This window comes from Canis aureus, chromosome 18 (assembly GCF_053574225.1).
Source record: "Canis aureus isolate CA01 chromosome 18, VMU_Caureus_v.1.0, whole genome shotgun sequence".
In the NCBI taxonomy this organism is placed as follows: domain Eukaryota; kingdom Metazoa; phylum Chordata; class Mammalia; order Carnivora; family Canidae; genus Canis; species Canis aureus.
Genome location: NC_135628.1, coordinates 20,281,843 through 20,306,212, shown reverse-complemented (window position 1 = coordinate 20,306,212; position 24,370 = coordinate 20,281,843). Strand labels below are relative to the sequence as shown.

The 24,370-nt window shown below is 35.6% G+C and overlaps 1 protein-coding gene, 1 long non-coding RNA gene and 1 other non-coding gene across 3 annotated transcripts in view; 1 reads left to right on the top strand and 2 right to left on the bottom strand.

Moving 5' to 3' along the window:
• Nucleotides 1-24,370, bottom strand: part of HIBADH (3-hydroxyisobutyrate dehydrogenase) — a 107,989-nt gene that overhangs the window by 49,083 nt on the left and 34,536 nt on the right. The window lies entirely within an intron of this gene.
• On the bottom strand, nucleotides 4,264-4,367 carry LOC144289264 (U6 spliceosomal RNA). The gene has a single exon (XR_013357239.1). It is a non-coding gene; the product is annotated as a U6 spliceosomal RNA (small nuclear RNA).
• Nucleotides 22,173-24,197, top strand: LOC144288285 (uncharacterized). The gene is made up of 2 exons (XR_013356245.1): nucleotides 22,173-22,617; nucleotides 23,897-24,197. It is a non-coding gene; the product is annotated as an uncharacterized LOC144288285 (long non-coding RNA).

Below are 24,370 nucleotides of genomic sequence, written 5' to 3'. Positions count from 1 at the left end.
CTCCTAGGAACTAAAAACTATCTAGATAACTAGAATGATCTGCCTAAAAATTCTAGGAAAAATTTTCAGATAAGCATATTTGTAGGGATTCCGTAGAAAACCCTTTAAACCAAATTTCTGGTGAGCTTTTAGCCACTAAATTGGTAAAATGTATTTACCAAAATGTTTGGTAAAAATGATTGATTAGGTGTGTTTTGTGCTCTTCAGAGTTTATACTGTAATTTAGATCTTTTCTTTTTAGAAAGATTCATGCATCCACTCACTCATCTCTCAATTCAACCCAAGTTTGGGTGTCTACTATGTTAGGTTCTGATGTAGGCACTGATATGGCAGTGAACAAAACAGAACAAATCTCTACTCTTGTGGCGCTTATATTCTAGTAGAGTCATTATCAACTCAAATTGCATATTAGAAACAATTCTTTGAGACTCTCATGTAGGTGGGGAGAAAGCAAGAGAGGTAGAAATCAGAATGGAAGTAAAGAGGTTAGCTTCAGATAAACCCCTGTTGGTTCATCCAGGAACAGAAAGGCAGAGTATATGTAGGTTAGTAGATGTGGTCATAGGATCCTATGGAAGTTCTTTCATAACTGTCTATCTTCTCTCCGAAAGTAATAAGGAAGATCATCAGCTGACATTGGGGAAGGTTACTAGCGGCTGAAAGAGAGAAGAGAAGGTATGAAATATTGTTTAGGTAATGGAAAGAGTGAATGGACTGTCAAGCAGTCTTAATGATCCACTTGAGATCAGTGATCATTAATTTACAAGAGCAACCAGGCCAACATGGTCATCCGTTTACTCCACCATGTTCAGCTACTCAAGGGCAGGTATAGGGCAAATGAATAGCTGGATTTGCTCAGGGATGGGTCTAATTCAATAGGAGGAAAGAGGAACAAAAGAGAGTTGTTTATGTATAATCATAGACCACGGAACATAAACTGATAGGAAAGGAAGTGGAGACATGAGGACAGGGATAAAAGAAGACACTGTTTTATTATTCTGCTTCAGTTCTCACTCCTTGGGCACGGTCATTAACTATACTGCTTATCCTTTTAACACCTGAAATTCCCTTCTTTTAAAATACTCAATTCTTTTTCTTACAAAAGGTAGCTTGATTACTTTTGTTCAGGAATGACCAAACATAGCCTAAAATCATAGTTTCTTTTATATTTCAGGGCAATTTAGTATTTGTGGGTCTTTCAGCATTTAAAGACGAAGACCTGAATATCATTTTTCTACTTTCATAAAAAAGAAAGGAGATTCTATTATAAATAGAAATCTGGAGACAGACCAATTCAAACAGATTTGGCCTTTCATGGTTTCCTTGATAAAGGCAAATCCTCTAGAAGAAATATAGTACTTGACTTTGTCTCCAACTTTATTTTTAGTGAAGTACATTTGAGAGATGAAAGGTACTTGTTTCCTCTCTTTGGATACAATTAGTATTTGAGATTAGGGGTCAAAAATACTTACTGCTAGGATTTAGGATTTAGAGGCAATCTCTTTCTTTTTTTAGAAAGAATGTTTAGGATTTTTTAAAAAGTTGACAGAGAGAGGGAATGCACATAAGCAGGGGGAGCAGCAGGCAGAGAGGGAGAAGCAGGCTTCCACACCAGGGAGCCCGATGGAGGGCTCATCTCCCAGGACCCTGGGATCCTGACCTGAGCTGAAGGCAGACACCTAACTGACTGAGCCACCCAGGTGCCCTCAGAGTCTCTTTTGAACAGAACTATCATTTGACTATCTGTTCCTCAAATGGTAGGTAATCCATGCTTCTTTATTCTCTTTGAAACATCACTGTATGCCTTATGAGTCCATAATCTGTTTCTTACAATTGATATATAAAAACCTCTAAAAGTAAAAGACATATTCTTCACTCATTTTACAGCAAAATCTCACCTGAACTGAGGTGAGGTTATTTACAGTCTCCCTTTATTCTGCTTAGTTTGAATATTCAATTATTTCACTGCAGAAATAATTAATGTGTCTGATTACAAGGGGCTGTCCTGGATTCTACTAGGGATGTTACATAATATATATGGTAAATATAAGGTTAGTATCTTTCTAAAAATCAAAAACAAAACTCACATGGCTCCAGGAGTTTCTGGCTTGGTCACAGAGTTAATAGTAATTCACTTCCACTTCCTGAATGATTATGATGTACCAGGCACTGTTTTATAAACGTTATTTTTTTTAAAGATTTTATTTACTTATTTGGGACACCTGGGTGTCTCAGTGGTTGAGCGTCTGCCTTCAGCTCAGGGCATGATCCTGGGGGCCTGGGATGGAGTTCCACTTGGGCTCCCTGCAGGGGGCCTGCTTCTCCCTCTGCCTATGTCTCTGCCTCTCTCTGTGTATGTTTCATAAATAAATAAAATCTTTTTCTTAAAAAAAGATTTTATTTACTTATTTGACAGAGAGAGAGAAAGAGCACAAGCAGGAATAGAGGCAGAGGGAGAGGGAAAAAAAAGCAGGATCCCTACTGAGCAGGGAGCCCAATGCAGGGCTCGATCCCAGGACCCCAAGATCATAACCTGAGCTGAAGGCAGCTGCTTAACCGATTGAACCACACAGGTACCCCTATATACGTTATTTTAATTTAACTGAACACTGAGGAATGAGTCTTTAAATCCCAGGGATGTTAGAATTTATGAACTTTAATCCAGTCTTTTCCCTACCTCAGAATCCATCCAGCTGCTCTGCCACAGTGAGGAGCTAAGCTAGCCACTCCCTGTGCTCATCTGGTAGTTTTCATTTCTCTTTAATCGGACACAGTATATTACATGTGTAAAACGCACAAACTTTAAGAGTCAGCCAGGCTTCGGTTTGAATTTGCTCTACCTCCACAAATAGCTAAGACATGTTCCTTAACGTCTTTGTTCAATCTCTTCTACATAAACAAAATAAGGGGGGTTAGGGGAAATACTACTTACACCACAGGATTATAAGTGAGAATCAAATGAGATAATGTCTGTAAAGCATTCAGCTACTTTGTAACAGTACCTGGCTGGGGACTTATTATGTAATTGTAGTTCATGAAAAAATAACTCTCCTTTACCTATCTCTACCAAAGGCAGGTGTATGATGCTGTTCACTTTCTAAATTACAGACGTTATTCCATAAAACTCTTTTTCACCGAAATAAAATGATATTCACATGATAAATGCTCTTGTTTTCAAAGGACCTTTATTTTGATTTCAAGAGCAGCTTTATTAGCCACTGAATGTCACAGATACATGGCTGGCATACAGAATCTTAGAGCTAAGACAGATGTTAGAAGAAGCATAAATACTGATCAACTATTATATCCCAGGAATATGACAACTCAATTCTTTCAACAAGCCTAACAGGTGGCTATTATTGTCCCAATTTTTAAAATAAAGGAGAAAATTTTCAATTTAAATAACTTAGACAACATCACAAAACTAGTGAAGAACAAGATGTCTTTGGAGCACTTGGCTGGCTCCGTCAGTAGAACATGCAACTCGATCTCAGGGCTGTAAGTTCAAGCCCCATGATAGGTATAGAGATCACTCAAAAATAAAATCTTAGAAAAAAAAGATGCCTTTATCAAGAGCCAGGAGGAAACAGTATCCATGATGCAGCCCTAACACTCTTAGAATAACATTTTTAAAACTTTTTCTATCTTCTCTCCCCAGAGAAAACTACTTAATACCTTAGTGTCAGAGAATACATTTGTAATAAACACAGTTTATATTTTTTTTACAAAAATTGAATCATATTGTGTTATTGTCTCACAACCTCCTTTTCCTAACAAAACACCATAAAACTTTTTCATGTCAAATATTTATCATTTTGATTCATATTATGTGATTTAAATCCTGATTATTAATTCCCTCCTCCTGGGCATCAGGTTTTTCCAAGTCATCATTATTTTACATCAATGGTTCTTAAACTTTTTGGTCTTACATATTATTGAGGACCCCAAAGATTTTGCTTATGTGGATTACATCTGTCAGTATTTATTATATTAGAAATTAAAACTAAGAAAATTTTAAAATATTCCTTAATTTACTCAAAAATAATAAACTCACTATATGTTACATGCTTTCATGAAAAATAAGCTTTCCCCCCCAAAAAAAGAATATTTACTGAGAAGAGTATCCTTGTCTGACAATTTTGCAAATCTCTTTAATTCTGGCTTAATAGAAAACCGCTAGATTTTTATACCAGCTTGAATACAAAGGCAGATTTACGTTGTTTTGGTTGAAATATATAAAGGAAAAGCTGATTTCATATGGGTATATAGTTGGCAAATGGAAGATTATTTTATATCATCCTTGCACAGGGGCCATGCTAATCTTCTCTGTATCGTTCCAATTTTAGTATATGTGCCAAAGCAAGCAATGGAAGATTGTTTTAATAACGTTTTCAGACAATTGTGATTACCTTTGATATTAAACCCAAACTTGACACGTGGTGGTTTAATAAAGACCAATTGCACATGTGTAATCTAAAATTGTTTTCAACGAACTTTTTTCAGTCTGTCACATTAAGATCTGTCTATTTTGCACTTTGAATGCATCTTTTACTCAGGTGTAATTCTGCAACATCATACAATGGTCTTTTGGAAAACAGTGGTTCGGTGAGTTATGCAGATCTTCCAAATTCCTAATATCACATACTAGGAATTCTTTATATAGCACATTCCTTAATAGTACAACAAATGTCATCGTAAGTCTTTGCCATTAGGAAGCTGTCAGGCTCATAGCATCAGATACAAATTTTCAAAAATTCTAATTTTTGCTAAAAGATTCAATTTTATCATGGCAACAAATACTTTTATCAGTTGCTTTCCTTGAAGTAACAGGATCTTTGTTCTTTTTCTATAAAATGTCTTGTCATAAATAAAAATGGTGTTCCACAAAAAAGTAGATACTTCAGCAGGGAAGTCAATCACAAAAGCACTTTTCCTCAAGACAACCAGAGTACCTACTGTGGCAGAAGTGTTATATGCATACTTTCCATTTCATCACACAAAATATTAAAAAAACACATGTATGCAAAAGTCAAGATTTAATAAAATTAGTACATTTTATTGCTTCATCAAAGACCTTCTTAAGCGAAACTACATGTGTGTCACAATGAAGAACACACAATGTCTTGATTCATGCTAAGGGCTTATAGTTTTACTCACCATTCCATTTGCACTGTAATATTAGCATTATTATGAAAATAGTGTTGACCTCATGGCCTCCCTGGAGGTCCATGGGAACACACGAGAGCCAGAGAACACATGAGGTTCGTGAGAGCATACTGACAACCAGTGTTCTCAACAATGCTAAAAGAACATTCAGATAGCTAAATCTTTATACACATTCTTAATTTGTGGGGATAAAGTCTAGAAAGTGGAATTACTAGAGGAGTTAATTATTTATATACATGTTTCAAAGCTTTTGATGCATATAGCCAGACTGTTCTCTGAACTGGCTGAAATAATTTACATCCCCAATAGCAGTCTATGCAGCTACATATTTCCCCTACCTTTATTAAAAACAGACTTTTGTATCTTCGCCAATTTGAAGGTTAAAAATGGTAACTCTTCTAGACTGTTCTTAATGTCATAAAGTGCAAGTTGCTCTAGTATGAACTACTTTGTTTCACCAGAATTTGGTTGCACTAAACATAAGCTTTGGGCTTGTAACAGCAAGTTTCTCAATTTACTAGAAAATGCTTCTAAGTAGTTTTCCTATCCTTAAAAAGCTGTATTGTCTAGTTACATGATTTTTTAGAGTAGGAATGTTATAAGACAGCAAAATTCTCAATTTAAGAACACAGATGTAAACTTTTTAATAGCAAGCATAAAGCTGGCCTTCTTCCCGTTTATTCTCATCTGAGATGAGTGGTTATATAATTCCTCCACATAAATGCAGTCCACCTCGACACACTGACTTCATACCAGTTCACTTACTTTCTTTGTAGTTAATTCTTTAAACAGGTCATTTTTGCTTATGAGCAATAAATCCAAGATAAATTATTAAATTATCACTGATTTCCTAGAAAACAAGTATGCCCTTATGACAAATATGAAAGAGGGAAAACATGCAAAGTAATATTGTTTTTCATCTTAACTAATGGTCAACATGAACCCTCAGGAAGGTGGCCAACCCAGTTTCAAGGTTTTAAGAATGCAACATAATCCAGACTGCAGTCTAGAGCAAATGTGTTTAAAAAAAAAAAAAAAAAAAAAAAAGCCTACAGTCTTTGAAAAGGAAGGGCATCACTCTGGGAAGTGTTAGCTTTGTGGATGTAACAGTGACCACCTCTACTTTCCTGGGACAGATTTCTTTAGCTTAACAACCCTCGCTGGTGACTTGTGACATTCTCCTGCCAGTCCCTGCAGGTCCAGTACCCTGACAGGCCATTATGAAAAGGCTCTCTAACAGGGCCACTGGCTGTCAGAAGCCACCAGCTGGCCTGCCACAGCCCTGCAGTCGCCAGGGTCCAGCTGCCAGTCTGGGCGGTGCTGTCCATGCTGAGCAACGTGCCACCCAGCTGCTGCATGGTCACGTCCATCTGGAGCTCTCTAGCTAGACAAATCTCTATGCCTGTCAGATCTCTTCAGCAGGCCTTGTTATGCAAATTCAATTACTCAAGTGTGCCCTATTACTGCTGGCTAACTGCTCCTAGAACCAATCTCACACTGACAGTCAGTTCACATTTTTTGCTCACCAAAAAGTACCTCATTTATTCTTGCTTTGCTATTCCCTTGTATCATTAAGCTGAACAGCCAAAGTCCACGGTATTCTAACCTCTCTGCAGTGGGCTACTGTTCTCCACAAAGAGCGCAGGGGAAAATTAATTACAAAAGAAAACCTTCTTATCAGACATGAAGTGGTATTAAAGCTGCAGCCTCCCTGCACTTGACAGAGATGATTTTACTACCAGAAATAGGAAATTTAAATCTTAATGACGGAAAGGAATACCTGGTATAACAAGTTATACTGGACCAAAAAAAATGAATTATTAGGAGAAAAATGCCATAGTAGTACTTTTACTAATACTCACTTTTAAATAAAAAGGGAAGTGACAAGAAATTTCAGGTAAAGTTCATGCTGATGGCTCCCTGCCTTGTCTACAATTCCCACTCCCATGTGCCCCTCCCGAGCCATGCACTCCCTGCCTGTTCCTCCCTCCTCCCCACGTGTCCTCTTCACCGCCTCCTTCAATTAAATTTCTTTCTCTTTTAATAACTCATCTGAGCCAACAAATAATTTGGAGATTATATGGGATATAAGTACTCAAGGCAATTAACCATTTCTAAATTCAGCTTAGGAGGAAAAGAATCCAGCTAAATGTTTGCTTATGAATCATGCAATGATACAAACACCAACACAAATTTAGCAAAAACAGGTACTACAGGGTAAAGAATGATATTTGGACTCCATTCCCCAAGGAATGTTTCTAGCACAGGAATGTTTAGAATCTTTATTCTGAAAATAGTAATTCACTGCAGATTGCAAAAGTGAAAGAATGAAGACAGCTGGCCAGGCAAAAGCTAAATTTGAAATCTATTTCAGGTTTAAAGTCCATAATACAAGGAAGGGAAGATTACTGGTTTTAGCTGGTTTTTTTTTTTTTTTTTTTTTTTTTGGTTTGCTTAATTTCCTAAATGAATCTGGAAATAAATAAGGGAAGGAGGTCCTCCAAGGCAAGAAATGTTGTTTAAAAATAATAACAATAAAAATTATATATATATATATATAGTACTGTATATATATATATATATATGCGCAGTATTTTTGCATTAGCATACATACATAGTATTTTTTAAAGTTATTTATTTTGAGAGAGAGTGCACAAGTAGGAGGCAGGGCAAAGGGAACGGGAGAAAAGGAATCCTTAAGCAGACTCCCTGCTGAGGGCGGAGCCCAACATGGGTTTCAAGAACAAGGACCCCTAGACCCCAGCCAAAATTAAGAACCGGCCACTTAACCAACTGAGCCACCCATGCGCCCCCATGGTATTTTAAATACATTTAAATATATAGTATAGTCAAATATACCACAAAATCATCTTATTATCTGATAATTTACTAATTTATATTTCCTTAATTTTGCTTATAGAAATCACTAACAGTTCTTCAATTATATCCAAGGAATCAACACTCTAAAAGTATATTTTGTTATATTCTCTACTTATTTTTTCTTTTTTATCCTGTTCTTGATCAAACAGGAAAAAGTGTGGTATCTTTATGCTTGCCCTTCCTTACACTCCTAAAATCAATAGTTTTTAAAAATTGCTTATCAGGGCACCTGGGCGTCTCAGCTAGTTAAATGTCTGTCTGCAGCTCAGGTCATGATCCCAGGGTCCTGGGATCAAGTCCTGCATTGGGCTCCCCACTTTTCAAGAAGCCTGCTTCTCCCTCTCCCTCAGTCTGCCACTCCCCCCTGCTTGTGCTCTCTGTCAAATAAATAAGTAAAATCTTAAAAAAAAAAACAAAAACAAATTAGGAACCATTCATATTTGTAAGAAATAATACCTATCTCACAGTAAGACTTTTTTTAATGTAGGAATGGCAATATTAGGAAATAAGGCAATACTGAAAATGTGTTTTTATCTAATGAAATGTTTTTATCTGCATTTATATTTCTACTTATAAATGCAAATTAACAAAAAAAGTGTAAGTCAAGCATATGTCTATTACATTTAGACATCACTAAAAAGCTTATACTTTAATTAGGAGAAACCTAAAATTTATTTTAATTGTTTAATTTTTATGGTGGTGACAGGGTTCAAAACACACTGTCCTAAAATATGGCGCCTTGCCATATGATGAAATTTGAGAAACTGCAGATGCAGAAACAACTCTCTGACCTTCCCTTTCTCCCTTGAAGTAGATCATAAGACCCTCAAGTGAGAGGTACCCTCCCTATACCTAGAGGAAAGGAACATCCTTATCTCCAAAGACAGAGGGACTCGGGGGATCCCAATGAACAGGCCCTGCAAAGCTTCCCCCAGTTTACTATCCTCACCTGATACCCTTTGTCCTATCTATTTTCCCACTTTCTACTACTCTTCATCAACCTTGGTCCAAAAACAGCTTTAACCACTGGCAGAGGTGGATGTCTTCCTCCTTATGAAGACTCCCTATTACATAAAACTTATATTAAGTAAACTTGTATGCTTTTCTCTTGTTAATCTGTCCTTTGTCAGTCTAATTTACTGACAAAAGAATCAGGGGAATAGAAGGAAAAAGATATTTTTTCCTCCCCTTCGGTGAATAAACATTTTTTTCCAAATCTTTATATAAAAAGTAGAAAATCAGTAACCAGGACTCATCCTTGAACTACTCTGTTAGAGTCTCAAATTTTTATCAACTGAGAACTTCATTTTTTTACCTTAATAATTCCAACAGTGATCTTAATAATAGGACTAATTAACACCACTGAGTACATACAATGGATCAAATACCTTTCTCTAAAGGTAAACCTATGAAGTAGGTATTACTAATAATGTCCATTTTACAAATGAAGAAACTGAGGAACAGAGATGTTAAATAACTTCTCAAGATCATATGGCCAGTTTGCATCAGGGAAACTAGCTCTGAACTCCACTGCCTCCAATTTATTACAGAAACTAAGAGAAAACTGGAACTCAACCATGTAATGTGTAAGACAATTACCGTATTGTAAATATAGTCTTGGGAAATATGCTCCTGAATATAAATTAAACTGAAGACAGTTATGACAGCAGTTTTCTCTATGGTTCATTTCTGGAAATGAATGAACTTGCCCAAGTCTATACAACTAGTAAGCAACTCAAACTTGAGTTTTGAATCCAAATCCCATGATCCTTCATCACATCACACAGACTCTTCTCAAAGCTCTAAAAGTCCTGTTTTGCGAATCAGAGTTCTGATATGGTTTCAAGATTCCCAAATAGTAATGTATATTTTTCCCCTCTGATTATGTTAGAACATTCTGGCAAAGTCAACCCTGAAGGTTTTTTGGTGAGAAAAAAAAAAAAGGAAAGATAGAAATTCTACTATGTGATTTTCACAAAAAGCAAAAGCCTTAAAAAATGGCATTACAGTAAGGACTATGCTCACACAGGAGATTCAATGGCCATCTTTTTACAGATCAGTGGCAGTTTTTGTCTTACATATTATTTAAGCCTCAAAATAATCGACACATAGTATCAGTACTAAGATTCTAACCACTTGTAGTTATGCCTAAAAAAGTCAGAGAAATCAAATAATTTACCCAAAGCCACATAACAGATAGTGGGAACAATGAACTCAAATCTGTCTTCAGACTCCTAATATAAGTGCTCTTTTTACGATACCCAATTTGCTTTCATACTGTAATTATATACTTTGCTGCCCCAATAGTTAATCAGAATTTCCTTCCTATGTAATTCTGTCCACCCTTCAAAGCAAAAAATACTGGTCTCCAAATTTCTAAATCATCTGAATAGTTTCTTCTTGATTCTTTCAGAAGCATAAAGTGCAAATATAAAGGATTCCCACAGAACGAAGTCAGCCAAAAACACACACAGTACTTCACAGACATCTGACTGATAGATTTTAAAAGGAACATCTGCTATTACTTAGCCACTACCCATCTGATCCCTTTAGAGCCCTACCTCTATCTACACCTCAGCTGTATAGTGTTCTGAAGGTATCTGTTAATTCCTTCAGAGTCCTAGATAAGGATCTCACTTAATTCTATAAACTAGAAATATCACTTTCTTCAAAGTCTGGTCATAATATTAGCACCTGGAATTAGAAAAGCACTTTCTTATCACATTGAGAGCATACTACCAGGAATGGCTAAGTAAAATTATATTTCCAGCTTTCAGTGAGGTAGCCTGGTGGTTTCAATCCCTAAATACCTCCCTCAAGGAACAGAGAAATGGTTAGTGGGGCAGAAGACATCTCAGGAAAGATTTTAATACTGCAAGAGAACCACATTAGTTTTTTTTTTTTTTTAAGGGGCTTAAATGATAACACCATCATATTTTGGTATCAGATGGTCTCATCTAAGACTTCAATATTTTTTTTAAGACTTCAATATTTAATGTTAAGCTTAGCTTTCAGCTTTTTTAAACAGACACGCAATATAAATTCTATTAACTGAGTACAAGTAGCAATTTTCATTTAAAAACTTTTCAACAAATCTCAAGTCTCTCCCTGGAAGTAAATTTTAAGTTAGTGAGGACGTGAGCCCTCATAGCTGAGTCCACTGCAAGTTCTGTCTCCAGTGAACAACACAGGTGATTTCATCATTTAGTTTTTATTATCTGCAAGCGTTTGCCCAGAACACAATGTAAGGCATTTACAAAGATAGTATTTTTCTAAAAAGTACAACTAAATTTGCCTTCTGAAATTTAGGCTAACAACTGTCTTGTTAGCCTAGAAAAAGGGACGTTTTCTTTCTTTTTTTTTTTTTAAGGTTTTATTTATTCATGAGAGACACAGAGAGAGACAGAGGCATAGGCAGAGGGAGAAGCAGGAGCCCCACAATGAGCCCGATGCAGGACTCGAACCCAGGACCTTGGGATCACGCCCCAAGCTGAAGGCAGATGCTCAACCACTGAGCCACCCAGGAGTCCTGAAAAAGGGACATTTTCTAAATGGAGTCATGGGCTTCCCAAAACGAAATATACTGCTACCATAATTTCTCATGCTATCCTTTCCTACCCGCCCCTGCTCCAATCTACATAAATGCTTTTCTGAATACAGTGATTCTGAAAGAGACTTCCTGTGTCTTGCCAATCTGGCTCATCTCATTTCTTGCTACTTCTCCCTTCCTTTACAACCAGAAACTTCAAAATCCAGAAATATCCAACTGCCAGAGTTCAGTAAAAACATTGTGCTGCTTCAGGTTTCTGCATCCCTGCATATGCTGTATTCCTGTGGCCTGAAAATAGGCCTCCTCTTCTCCCCTTGGCAAATTTCTATTTATCTTTTAAAATGTAATTTAGACCTCACCTATTCAAAAAAGTCAATCATGAGATGCCCTAAATAGATCAATAACTTCATTTTGAACATTGTGTATGTTACATTTAGTACCAGGTGTTGCTTTATGAATATGCATCTGCCTCATCTAATACATGATGATGACCTTGAGGGCCCATTCATCTCTTTCCCAGCACTCAGCAGAGTACAGGAAACACAGGAGTTGCTCAATGAATGTTTGCTGGATGAAAGGATGTTGAAGAATAAAGAACAGAATATGATGAAAAGGGACTGGATGTTTAGTCAGGAAACAAAAAGAGAAAAGAGAAGAAGAAATGGAGGACAAGGATAAAAACAATTTAAAAACCTACTGGGACCAACTTGGATATTTCTTATCCCAAAAGCTGTACCTCTACTTGGTTCCATCCAAGGCAGGAGTTATTCTTAGTGAATATCACGGTTGACTTTTAGTTCCTAAATCTAAAGTACTTTGAGGAAAACAACTGAACACACTATCATGTTACCACATTTCCTAAAGCCATGACTCTAGCTCAAGGTACCATCCTCACATGGTTGGCCTATTCCAACAGACTCCCAGTTAGTCTCCCAGCTTTTACCCTTTTACCCTCTTTTTTTTTTTTTTTAATTTTTATTTATTTATGATAGACATAGAGAGAGAGAGGCGCAGAGACACAGGCAGAGGGAGAAGCAGGCTCCATGCACCGGGAGCCCAACGTGGGATTCGATCCCGGGTCTCCAGGATCGCGCCCTGGGCCAAAGGCAGGCACCAAACCGCTGCACCACCCAGGGATCCCGACCCTTTTACCCTCTTATAGAAAATCCAGATGTGATTATCCTGCCTCCCTGCTTAAAATATTCAATCAAGGCTTCCCACTGTTCTTAGTATAAAGAACAAAATGAGTAGCATGACTAAAAGGAGCTTGATAGGCCAGCCCAACTCTTTAGCCTCATCCAAACCACACTTCCCTTCAAATGTACCACCCTCTGTTTGGAACATTCTTCTCCTATGCCTAGTTAGTTCATTCCCTCTTGAAGGTCACAAATCAATGGTTACTTTGTCCAATAAGACCTTCCTGACCTCTAGGAAAAATCTCCCCATCTACAGAATCCTTTAGCCCATCTTATCCCACTGCATCATAGTAACAAAAATACTGTATAGCTTTTTGTGGTAAAATTAGTATCTGTCTCCCCTCAATTAGATTATGAATTTCATTAGGGCAGGGATGGTTTCTATTCTGATTACTCACTTTCTAGTGCCAATGGAGTATCAGATCCATACCAAAAACATCTTAAATATTTGTTGAGGAACCGAATGAAAACACACATTAAAATTAAGAATCATGGGATATTTCCTTAACCTCCTTTAAACCAAAAGCTACCATTGTGTTTATGATCAAATTCATTAAAGCATTCTCATTAGTAACAGGAACATGACAGGCACACTTATTATTACTACTATTATTCAAAATTATTCTGGTAGTATCACCCAATGTAAGTAGTAAAGCAAGAAATAAGAGATCTAAATTTAGAAAACCTGAGGCAAAATGATCATTTTTAGAACTGGAAAACCCAAGACAGCCAACTGAAAAACTACTAAAAACATAAGAAAATTCAAAAAGGAAGTTGAGTTCAAATTAATATGTAGAAATCAATACTTTTCATATTTATGAACAAGAATAGTTGGAATGCTAAAAAAGAAAAAGAAAGGCCTCCATGTATACCAACAACAGTAAAGATAAAAGGACTTTGGAATAAACTGTACAAGGAATGCTTAGGATATACAAGAAGAAAACTTGAAAATCCTAGTAAGAGATATAAAAGATACAAAAATTGAGTAAATCTTACTCTTAGACTTGGTCTTGTAAATATACCAATTTTCTATAAATTAATCCATGAACCCAGTATAATCTCAATCAAGATATTAATAGAATGTTTTGCGAGAAACATGATAAAATGACTCTCGTGTCTATTTAGAACAATAAAAAAGCAAAAGTAAACTGGAAAATTCTGAGAGGGGAAAAAAGACCAATGAAAGACTACCTACCTTTCCCAGGTAGGATAGACAGGAAAATAAAGCAACAGAAAGTAAAAATGTCCTACTTAAGGAAAAATCAACAAGGAGATATCAATAGAAGAGTATGGAGAGCTCAGAGTAGACCCAAATACACATGGCAATTGAGTGTATGAAATTAAAAGAGTCCCGGGTCCCCAGGATCATCCCCTGCACCAAAGGAGGCTCTAAACTGCTGAGCCACCAGGGCTGCCCACTAGATTGATTTAAAGAAAAAGTAATCTAGATCTTTACCCTCCTTCCCTCCACCATAATAAATCCTAAATGAATCAAAAATTTAATTTTAAAAAATGAAATCATTAAGCAAAATAAAAATGTGTAAATCTTTTTTTAAATTTTATAATCTTGGAGAGACAACAGGACATAAAAGTCAGAAGTCATAAAAAGTAAGACTGACAAATTCAGTGATCGAAGAATTCAAAATTTCTATTTTTCAAAAAGTACTATAAACAAAATGAATAAAGAAGAAATGACAAACTGGCCACAAATATTTGCAAGATATATATTTCCCCATACATACTCACACTCTGTAAAATATAAGAGCAGGAGTATAAATGTGGGTATGGGTATATGAGGGAGTATGTTTTCTCTCTGATTTATTCCCAGGCCTAGACTAGTACTTAGTACATAGTAGATAGTCAATAAATATTTGTTGAATAAATGAATAAGCATTTGACACTAATACATATCAATTAGAAAAGATCAATGCCAAAAAAAAAAAAAAAAAAAGAAAAGATCAATGCCTAGCACAGTGCGCAGCAAATCCTAAGTACTCAACAAATATCCACCGAAGGAATGAATCCAATAAAAACATGTCCAAAGGATAGGAAGAAACAATTACTGGAACAAAAAAACAAAAACAAAAATAAATGGCCAGGAAACATTATTAAAATGCTCAAACTAAGGAGAACCTGGATGGCTCAATGGTTGAGGATTCACCTTTGGCTCAAATGGTAACCCCAGGATTCTGGGATCAAGTTCCGCATCACACTCTTCTCATGCAGCCTGCTTCTCCCTCTGCCTATGTCTCTGCCTCTATCTCTCTCTCTCATGAATAAATAAATAAAATCTTTAATAATAATAATAATAAAATGCTCAAACTCATAACTTGGAATTTTTAAAAAATGAAAGAAAGAAAATTAAAACCCTTATGCCATTTTTTAACTATCAGACTAGGAAAAAAAATAAAGATAGTGTTGACAAGAGTATTAATAAATAGGTTCCTATACTGTTAATGGAAGATTTAACTTTGGTGAAAAACCTGGCAACATCAATCAAAATTTAAAATACACAAACTCTTTGACCCAGTAATTCCATTTCTTAGAATTTCTCTTAACACAAACTCTTTGACCCAGTAATTCCATTTCTTAGAATTTCTCTTACTGGGATGCCTGGGTGACTCAGCAGTGAGCATCTGCCTTTGGGGGGGGGGGGGGGGGCGGCGGGGATTCCTGGAGTTCCAGGATCTAGTCCCACATCAGGCTCTCTCCAGGGAGCCTGCTTCTCCCTCTGCCTGTGTCTCTGCCTTTCTCTCTGTGTCTCTCATGAATAAAAATAAATCTTAAAAAAAAAAAAAAGAATTCTCTTACTGATAAATTCATGTATACTGTACATACATGAAAAGATCTATGTCCCAGAATATTCAGGGTAGCCTTTCTATAATAGCAGAAGTCTGTCCAGTTAATGGAATGCTTTATAATAATTAAAAAGTATAAAATAAATCTTTTCTATATCAAGACACATAAAATTACATTAAGTGAAAAAATAAGTTGCAAAAACCAATCCCATTTTTGTTTTTAAAAGTGGCATATGCAAATACACATTTAAAACATTTAGACATGGTCTTACTAGGAAATACAAAAGTTAAGAAGAAAAGGCGGACAAGTGTATTCATTTCATTAAAAATTTTTGAAGGGAAAAAAAGCAAAGACAATGAAAATAAAGGAACGAGGAATAAAAGTTACATAGAAGATTTTTTTAAACAGAGAAGTGGTAAGAAAACCTGATGGCCCTAGGAATCCAGAGTTATGATTTGTATCTTTATTTCCAAAAAGGATTCTGTGATAGTTTATGATACAAACACACGAACTTGTAAGTGCTAAGAAGAAACAGAGTGGGTCCTTCATGTTCACCATGTATTCCCAGTGCCTACTAGACAGTAATGACTAAGTAAGTATGTGACAAACTAAAACTACAAGTGAGAATGGAAACCATACAGAAACAGGGAAGGCTTGAAAAGGATGATGATTATTACTAGGTGCCAAAATCTAGCTCTGATTTCCTAGCAGCCTCAGTAAAAAGAAAAACTTGGTATCACAAGCCAATAATCTTCCAACAAGTACACAGGCTACCCCCCACTGTGGGAGGTGGTGCCAGAAGCGCGCCCCCCCCCCCCCCGCCCCCCGCCCCAACCAGAGGTATTTACATACTCTCCACAGGTGCTATAACCCTGGTCAAAGACCTGGGTGCACTTCAGACACCACTGAGACCACCTAGTACTCCGATGATGGTTCACCACTTTTCTCCAACATTGGTGCAAGACTGTGAGCCTCCTAGTATCCTTCGCTAAGTTGCTTCTAACTATTAAAGCTAGGAATATATAAAAGCTAGAACATCAAAGATAAATGAGCTGGAAAAGGGAATTTCAGATTCAAAAACTAGTCAACTTTTAATTCCCTACATTAAGGAAGTATTAATGCAAATAACTGAAATTGAGGAGAATAATTATTTACAAATCACCCTACAAATTCAGTTTAGGCTACTACTTTATTCCCAGATTGCATCCAGTTGAGCTAGAATGGGAATCCCTGAAGAAAGAAAAAAAAAAAAAAACAGTGTCTTCAGATGATGACATGTAGTTAGGTTAGACTCTCCTACCCATTTTTAGTGATGTTTATCAAAAGGATTTGATCAAACATTTGTTTCAATGCAAGCAATATCTAAGTGCTTGCTAGTACCTTTCAACCCCAGTGTAGGTAAACCACAGATTTGCATAAAAGCTACTAGAAGTAAAAGTTATACTAGTCAAATTAGAATTAAACTTAAAAAAAAGTATGGACAAAGAGGGACACGCCTCTTAGAATATTAGAAATATGTACAAAGAAATCTTTTTAGCAATACAACCAAGAATAACTATGCTATGTGAGAGAGACTTTAACACTGTGTCCCTTGAGTAATCTCTCTGTGAACACAAGAGAACTACATAACTTCTTTGCTTCCATTATTATTTTGCAAAATAGGAGCAATTCTTCATTAAGTAGACATCTCTCCCTGTATGCTCAGAGAGAAAAGGTTTTGATTACTTCTACTATTTATATTATTTCAGACAAAAGTGATCATCATTTCTGGGTTTTGTTCCTAAACCTTTGTAGAAGAGACAAAAAAAAAAAAAAATCACAAGCGTCAGTGAAAAGTACACATTATTATTACTGATCTCCTGATGGGCTTGTTTCCCCAACAGTTTGAATACTATGATTCCATTTTCTTCAGGAAACTGAAACAAACAGTAATCTTTCCAGATCAAACTTCCACCAAGCAGTTTTAGTACAACATTTATCATACCTAGCAAAACCACCAGAGGACAACTCCATCTGCTACAACAAAACAGAGAAAGATAAAGGTCTCCAAACACTTAATAGCACTTTCCAAAAAAAGGGCCATAAACCTAACACCACTGAAAGAGAAATGCAATCTGCACTTTGCAGACCTAGACAGGAATTGCTTCAATACTATCTTTTTCCCTCTTCCTCACCATAAAAACTACCCACCCCTAGTTGTGATGTACAGATCTACATCCCAAGAGTCTTAGGAGATTAGGAACCCACAAGTGCCAACAAAGACAGGAAACAAGGACTTCTTTCCCACACAAGCTTTATCGCCATTTCATTTCAATTAATTATGTATTGAGTGAACACTGAAAAGAAAAGCAAAAAGTATGCCCACTCAGAAGCACAACCAAGACAAAGTACAACTCAAACTAGACATATGATAACACAATCACCCCTATCAAACCAAGGTTAGATGTGGAACACCTTAAGAGAATATGAGAATGATCCCACCCATTTGTTTTAAATCATTACTAGGAAAGAATAATTAAAGGGCCCATCAAAAAGCAAACACCATATCAAAGACATGGGTTCACATAGGAACATATGGACTTAAAGAGTCTACCAAAGCTGTGGCTTGGGGTCCGAGGAAAAAAATTTACTAAATGCCTTCCTTGGGTCCAATTTAAAAAAGAATGGAAAGGAAGGAACTTACTTTAAGGAATTTCAGTGGGAAATGCAGGGGAAAAAACAAACAGAAGCAGTTGGATAAATTTTTCATCCTAAACTCTATTTCGAATCCTTTTACATTGATTTTTTTAGTTTTTAAGATTACAATTAAAAGTCAGCAGGAAAAAGTAAAATAATGCAAAGAAAATTAAATGTTGATGACTCAAAAGATGAGGGGGTTAGGAAAGGTATTTTTTTCTCCCTTCAAAAAGGTTTGCATGAAAAATTATAAATAGATGTTTGTTGGTCCTCTTTGTAATTACATTGCGATATCATATAAAAAAATTCAAGCACGTTTAAAATTCAGGGGCATTTGGGTGGCTCAGTGGTTGAACATCTGCCTTTGCCTCAGGATGTGGTCCCAGGGTCCTGGGATGGAGTCCCACCGTTAGGCTCCTCGCTGGGAGCCTGCTTCTCCCTCTGCCTAAGTCTCTGCATCTCTTTCTCAGTGCCTCTCATGAATAAATAAATAAAAACCTTCATTTTTGTTGCCAATGGGAAAAAAAATTCAGTTTAAGTTACCATGAGGGGGTAGCCCAGTTGGCTCAGCAGTTTAGCACCTGCCTTCAGCCCAGGGTGTGATCCTGGGGACCCAGGATCAAGTCCCGTGTCAGGCTCCCTGCATGGAGCCTGCTTCTCCCTCTGCCTGTGTCTCTGCCTCTCTCTCTCTCTCTCTGTCTCTCATGAATAAATAAATAAAATCTTAAAAAAAAAAAAAAAGTTACCATGGGATGTGGAGAAAATAACATTTCTTAGATGGTAAAATTTTGTCTTGGCAGAGCAGGGGAGAAGTGCCAGGTGAAGAGTCACATCCGCACAGATGCACATCTATGATTCTCGATAGAAAATAAGTGCGAAATAGTAAATGGTTAGAGCGTGAAACCACAAACAGCCCATTTCCACAGTACCTTTTCCCAAAACTCATGCCGCAGTTATGATCCTATCTACATGACACATACTACAAATTAAAATAAAAATCAGCAACTCCTTATTTTAGAATTTATTTACCGTTTATTTTGGTATTTAACTATATTGTAAACATATTTAATAAAAGGTGTTCAGCATGGACATCAAAATTATTATTTGGAAGTGCTACTTTCCCTATTATTTTTAACTCTACGTCCACATATAGTTGATAATACTTATAAATTCCCCAGTTATAAATTCTCCCTTAAACAACAAAAACAAAATGGGTATTTTTCTTTTGAAGTCCTTATTTTCCTTCACCCTCATTACTACAGTTTTCCCATATCACCTTCCCTTCATGAAAACACTGCTGTATGTTCACATTAGCACACTTCCTGAAATATCACAGCTCATCCTTTTAAAATCACAACCTCAATCTTCAAAAAACACATCACGATTTAAATCTGATATAGAGATAAAGATCACAGATTGCTCTTTTTTTTTTTTTTTTTTTGATGAACAATTTCATTATTATAGGCCACTTTGGTTAGAAAGATACCATCACTGAAGTCAAGTACAACTAAACTTGACCTTCATCCTGTCATAATCAGATGACCCAACAAAGGTCTCTTCCAATACAACCAAAAACAGGAAAAGAACAAAAACACAAAAAAATAAATTTGGCTGAACTCCAGTTTTCATCACTATCTAGTTAGACGGTTTTTTGACCAGTAATAATCTTTATTCCCTTGGAATTTACCCTAGTAAGGGCCAGTGTTAGAATATCTTTCTTTTTTTTTTTCTTTATCGCCAGAAATTTCTTGCCAATATTCTCTGCTCTATCATTTCCTTTCACAGCAATCTATATAGTAAGCATTTCTAGAAACAACATGGATATAACAGGCTGGGAATATTAAGAATGAAGACAACAAATTGAAATAAAAGAAGATTCACATATGACTACCAAAAAACCCTGGGAACTGGTATGAGGCCCTTTTTTAGTGTTCTAAGCTATAGCAACAAGAATGTTGATTTTTCCCTGTTGAACACAACAACATAAGGAAAAAGGTTTCCTCTTCATTCTTCTTTCCAAACTACTGCCAATCATGTTTGAAAAAAAAAAAATCATGTTTGGAACTAGAAATCTAGAAGGATGAAACCAGATTATCAGACTACTTAAACAGATGAAAGTCTCAGGGTTGTTTTCCAAACATGCATTAGCATTTCAAACTTCAGCATACTTGAATTTTATAAAATTCAGAGAAAAACTGGCAAAGAAAAATGTCTTAACCATGAGATTTTCTTATAGCCTTCAATGAAATCTATGTTTTATATAGTTAGATGATGGTGAGTGTGGGTTTGTTCATTTCTTTTAAAAAACATAACCTGAATTAGGTACAGAAAGTATCTTTCAATGAATTATCTTTAGGATAAAACTATTAAAACACACACACCATCCCATACACATATATACACATACACACACACCCATACTACTTTAAAGGCCTTTTGTTAAAAGCTGTTGAGACAGATTTCTTTAGTAATATGACTGAAGAATTGTATATGTTGAGAGGGGTTAAAAATATTGACAAGATAAAAATCATCAATTCCCAACACATTATGACTCAATAAAACACCAAACAATAGTTGTAATGTCAAATAGGACTAAAGAATACGCTTCATTATTATTATTGAGCAATAAGCTTTACACACTGTTAGTCTTCAGTCTTAATGTTGAATACTATACACATACCAAAAAGTATACATGCACACTGAAACTCTCATTGATCTTTTGTAAAGGCCAATTTTTGGTATTTAAAAAGTTGTGACTAAATAACTTATTTTGGAAAATAAAAAATTTAAATCACAAGTTAAAAGAGAAAACATATGTGAAAATGTCCTGTACACACATACTCTAAGTAAGATACACTTTGCCTCTTTTTAATACCCAACTTCTATAAGACCTTCCATGGAAGTTATTTTAGGTTTAAAACTTAGGGTTTTCACTTCCAGTTCCACATTTTTTTGTCTCCTTTATTCCTGTAGTTGGTTAGATTCAAACATATAAGACCAAAAACAAAATTGCTTTAAATGACCTATGGTGGACTTTTTTAGTCGACTAATAATTCTTTCTATATTTTGATTTGGGGTGGAGTGTGTACTAAATGGTGATATCAACGGAGCATGAAAAAGGATTTCCACTGGTTTTGTTTTTAAATAAACAAATCAAAGCTTTTTCATTATTGTAATAATCTAAACAAATGCCAGACTTGAAGGTATTAGTCCTATATAATATTTTTAAGGCTTCTATCTAAAATGCTTTCTTTTTTGCTACATTACGCTAATTCTTATAATAATTACATGTTGTCATGTGGTCCCTTCCTAAATAAGCCTCAACTTCCTCACAAAAAATGATAATATGCATTTCATGAGGTTGCTGTAAGGATTAAATGGTTTAAAATGCATAAATACCCGGCATGATAGCCTGATACACCAAAGGTACTTAATAATAAATATTAGTTGCCTTCTAGAAAATTCTACATTATGAAACTTTTTAAAGTTGATTAAAGCAAAGCTATTTTGAATCCATTTATTGATAAGCCCATGTGAATTTTATGCTTTTCACTCTATTAAGATTGTCAGACTTTTTTTCCCCAAGGAAGCCTGGGGATGGGGTGGGGTGGGGCGGGGAGAGGGGGCACAGCAGGCAAAAACTGAAAGAGAAAAACAACACAGATGGTGTTGCCCTTACTTTCGTTTTCTTAAAGTATTTTTTTAATAAGCTTGACTTTTTACCACCTTATTATCTATTTTTCCAAGAAATACATTTTTGCTTAATTTTGTTTTGTTTTGTTTTGTTTTAGGAAGTCTAAAACTAAACAGACATCCCATGCTGAAGTACACCTCAAAGCGGGTTATTTTGGTTGCTGAACGTTTTACAGCATAAGGCCAAGGTCTCTTTAAAAAAAAAAAAAAAAAAAACCCTCTTTAGATTACTGACAACGAAGCATTCTCTCACAGTTATGAATTATTTCACATCTCTTGAAGGTTTAACTTGGTCAATTTTATATGCAAAGACACTTTCTCATTCTTTACTTTCAATCCTGCTGTTTTCTATGCCGCAGAATGCTAAACTCACCGCAACCCAGCTCACTTCTCAACACCCCCTTTTCCACGCCAACACCCACCCCTCGCAAAGAGATGCCCCGCATTGTTTGTGCTGAGTTGGAAACAATACACTTCCACTGCGGTTAATTTACATCAGATGCTGCCTGGCCTGGGGAGCAGTACTGTCTTTTTCACTCTTTCTTCTCGCGCTCCCGCCTCCCGTTTTTTTAATTTAAATTACTCTTTTTATTTTAAAAACTTCCGGATGTTTTATTACCTTGGCAGCTTTACTCTTTCTCTGGACGGACTAAAAAGGTAAGTTTAAACAGTTTTTGCCAGGTTAATGTCTTTCCTTTTTTTACACGTGTATCTGACAACCAGAATCCATAGTGTTAACAGTACAATGGTGATGTTGCTTTTCTACCAGCTAACTCACGTTGGGCACAATTTCACTGTCCTTTGTAATCTAAATATACCAAAAACAAAAATGTTATTTTACATGCAGTTAGCTGGCTGTTCTCTAACCATCTTTATTAATAGCAACGCATGTGCTCCTGAAGGATACAAGAGGATTTGATGCTTGTTTTTGCTGTTTTTATTTTTTTTCAGAAAACCATACATTATACATGCAAATACAGTAAGTCATTATTTCCTGGAGTAACATTTATTAAATATTAAAATTATTTAACTTTTGAAACCTAATATTAAAAATACTGTAAAGCCAGCTTTGCTTTGAAAGCCAAATGGCTCCAAAAAATAGTTTTCAAATTTTTTCCTGATATCTGAAAAAGAATTAAGTATAACTATCTTTAATAAAATTTATAATTAAAGCCATCCCAGAGACCAAAATGCTAACCTTCCAATCACATTTCACTGAATTAACTATTTTATCTAAAATCAAATAAGTTAAACATGTTTCATCAACAGTTTAAAAATAAGGTATGCAAAGACTTCCAGCATATGCAAATGACACAAATAATTAAGAATCACATTTCAAATTTAAAACACTTCCACCTATGAGATTCCAAAAGTATGAGTATATAGTTTTAACATTTACTCTCTGCACTACTTTCTCTTCTCCTCTCAAACTAGCTGCCTCTACACCCTCAACACACACATAAAATAGATCATTTAGGCCAGTGGTATTTTAGTACATCGCCCCTCCTCCTCCACTTAGACAGTCTTGCCTTTTACATCTAATGTGGAGGTTCCCATGGCAACACTCACTTACACCAATACTATTTCCAACTGAAATGAAAGAAGCCAAAATCTAAATGCTCCATTACCAAATTACACATACTCTGAAACGAGTAAGGATTTTTTTCTATTATTTTTTAATGAAAAAGTAAGTTTCTGGAATTTCTGCAAAAAACAGTTATTTAATATTACATAAGTAACTAAAAAAGCAGTCATTGTAGACAATTTTATATATGCATGTTATTACATGAGATTTGCATGAGCTTTTATTACATAAAACTGATATGCTGAACCAAGACGTTTACTTAATTATCATTATGAATAGTAAGTGTAATTTTTACTAATCCAGTCTACTGTATCAAATGCTTGCTTTTTTTTTTTTTTTTTTTAATGTTAGCTACATGGCTCACAAAAACCCTGGTGAGAAATTCTAACAAAACAAGCCAAGAAGCAATTCATGGACAGCAGGAGGCAATTCCAGAACACAGGCACAATCTATAAAGAGAAACCACTACAGCTTTTTGATGTTAAATAAGTAGAAATATCAGCATACAACAAAGCTAAGAAACAGACTGTTGTATCAAGTTTAAAAGTAAAATATTGAGGGTCAAATATCTTGAGTACCTTTGTCTAGACTATTTTCAAAACTACTATTTTCAGATTTTTATAATTTTTAAAATAAAATTCTTTCTCTGAAATACTTTAGTTTGTATATAGTTTTAGTACAACACACATTCCAATCAAGTTATTCATAAATATAGAGGAAAGGGGTGGGGGGGTTATGAGTGTGTGTGTGTGTGTGTGTGTGTGTGTGTGTGTGTTTGTGTTTAAAAGCAAAAGCATCAAGGTGGGAGGTCAAACATTTACTTTG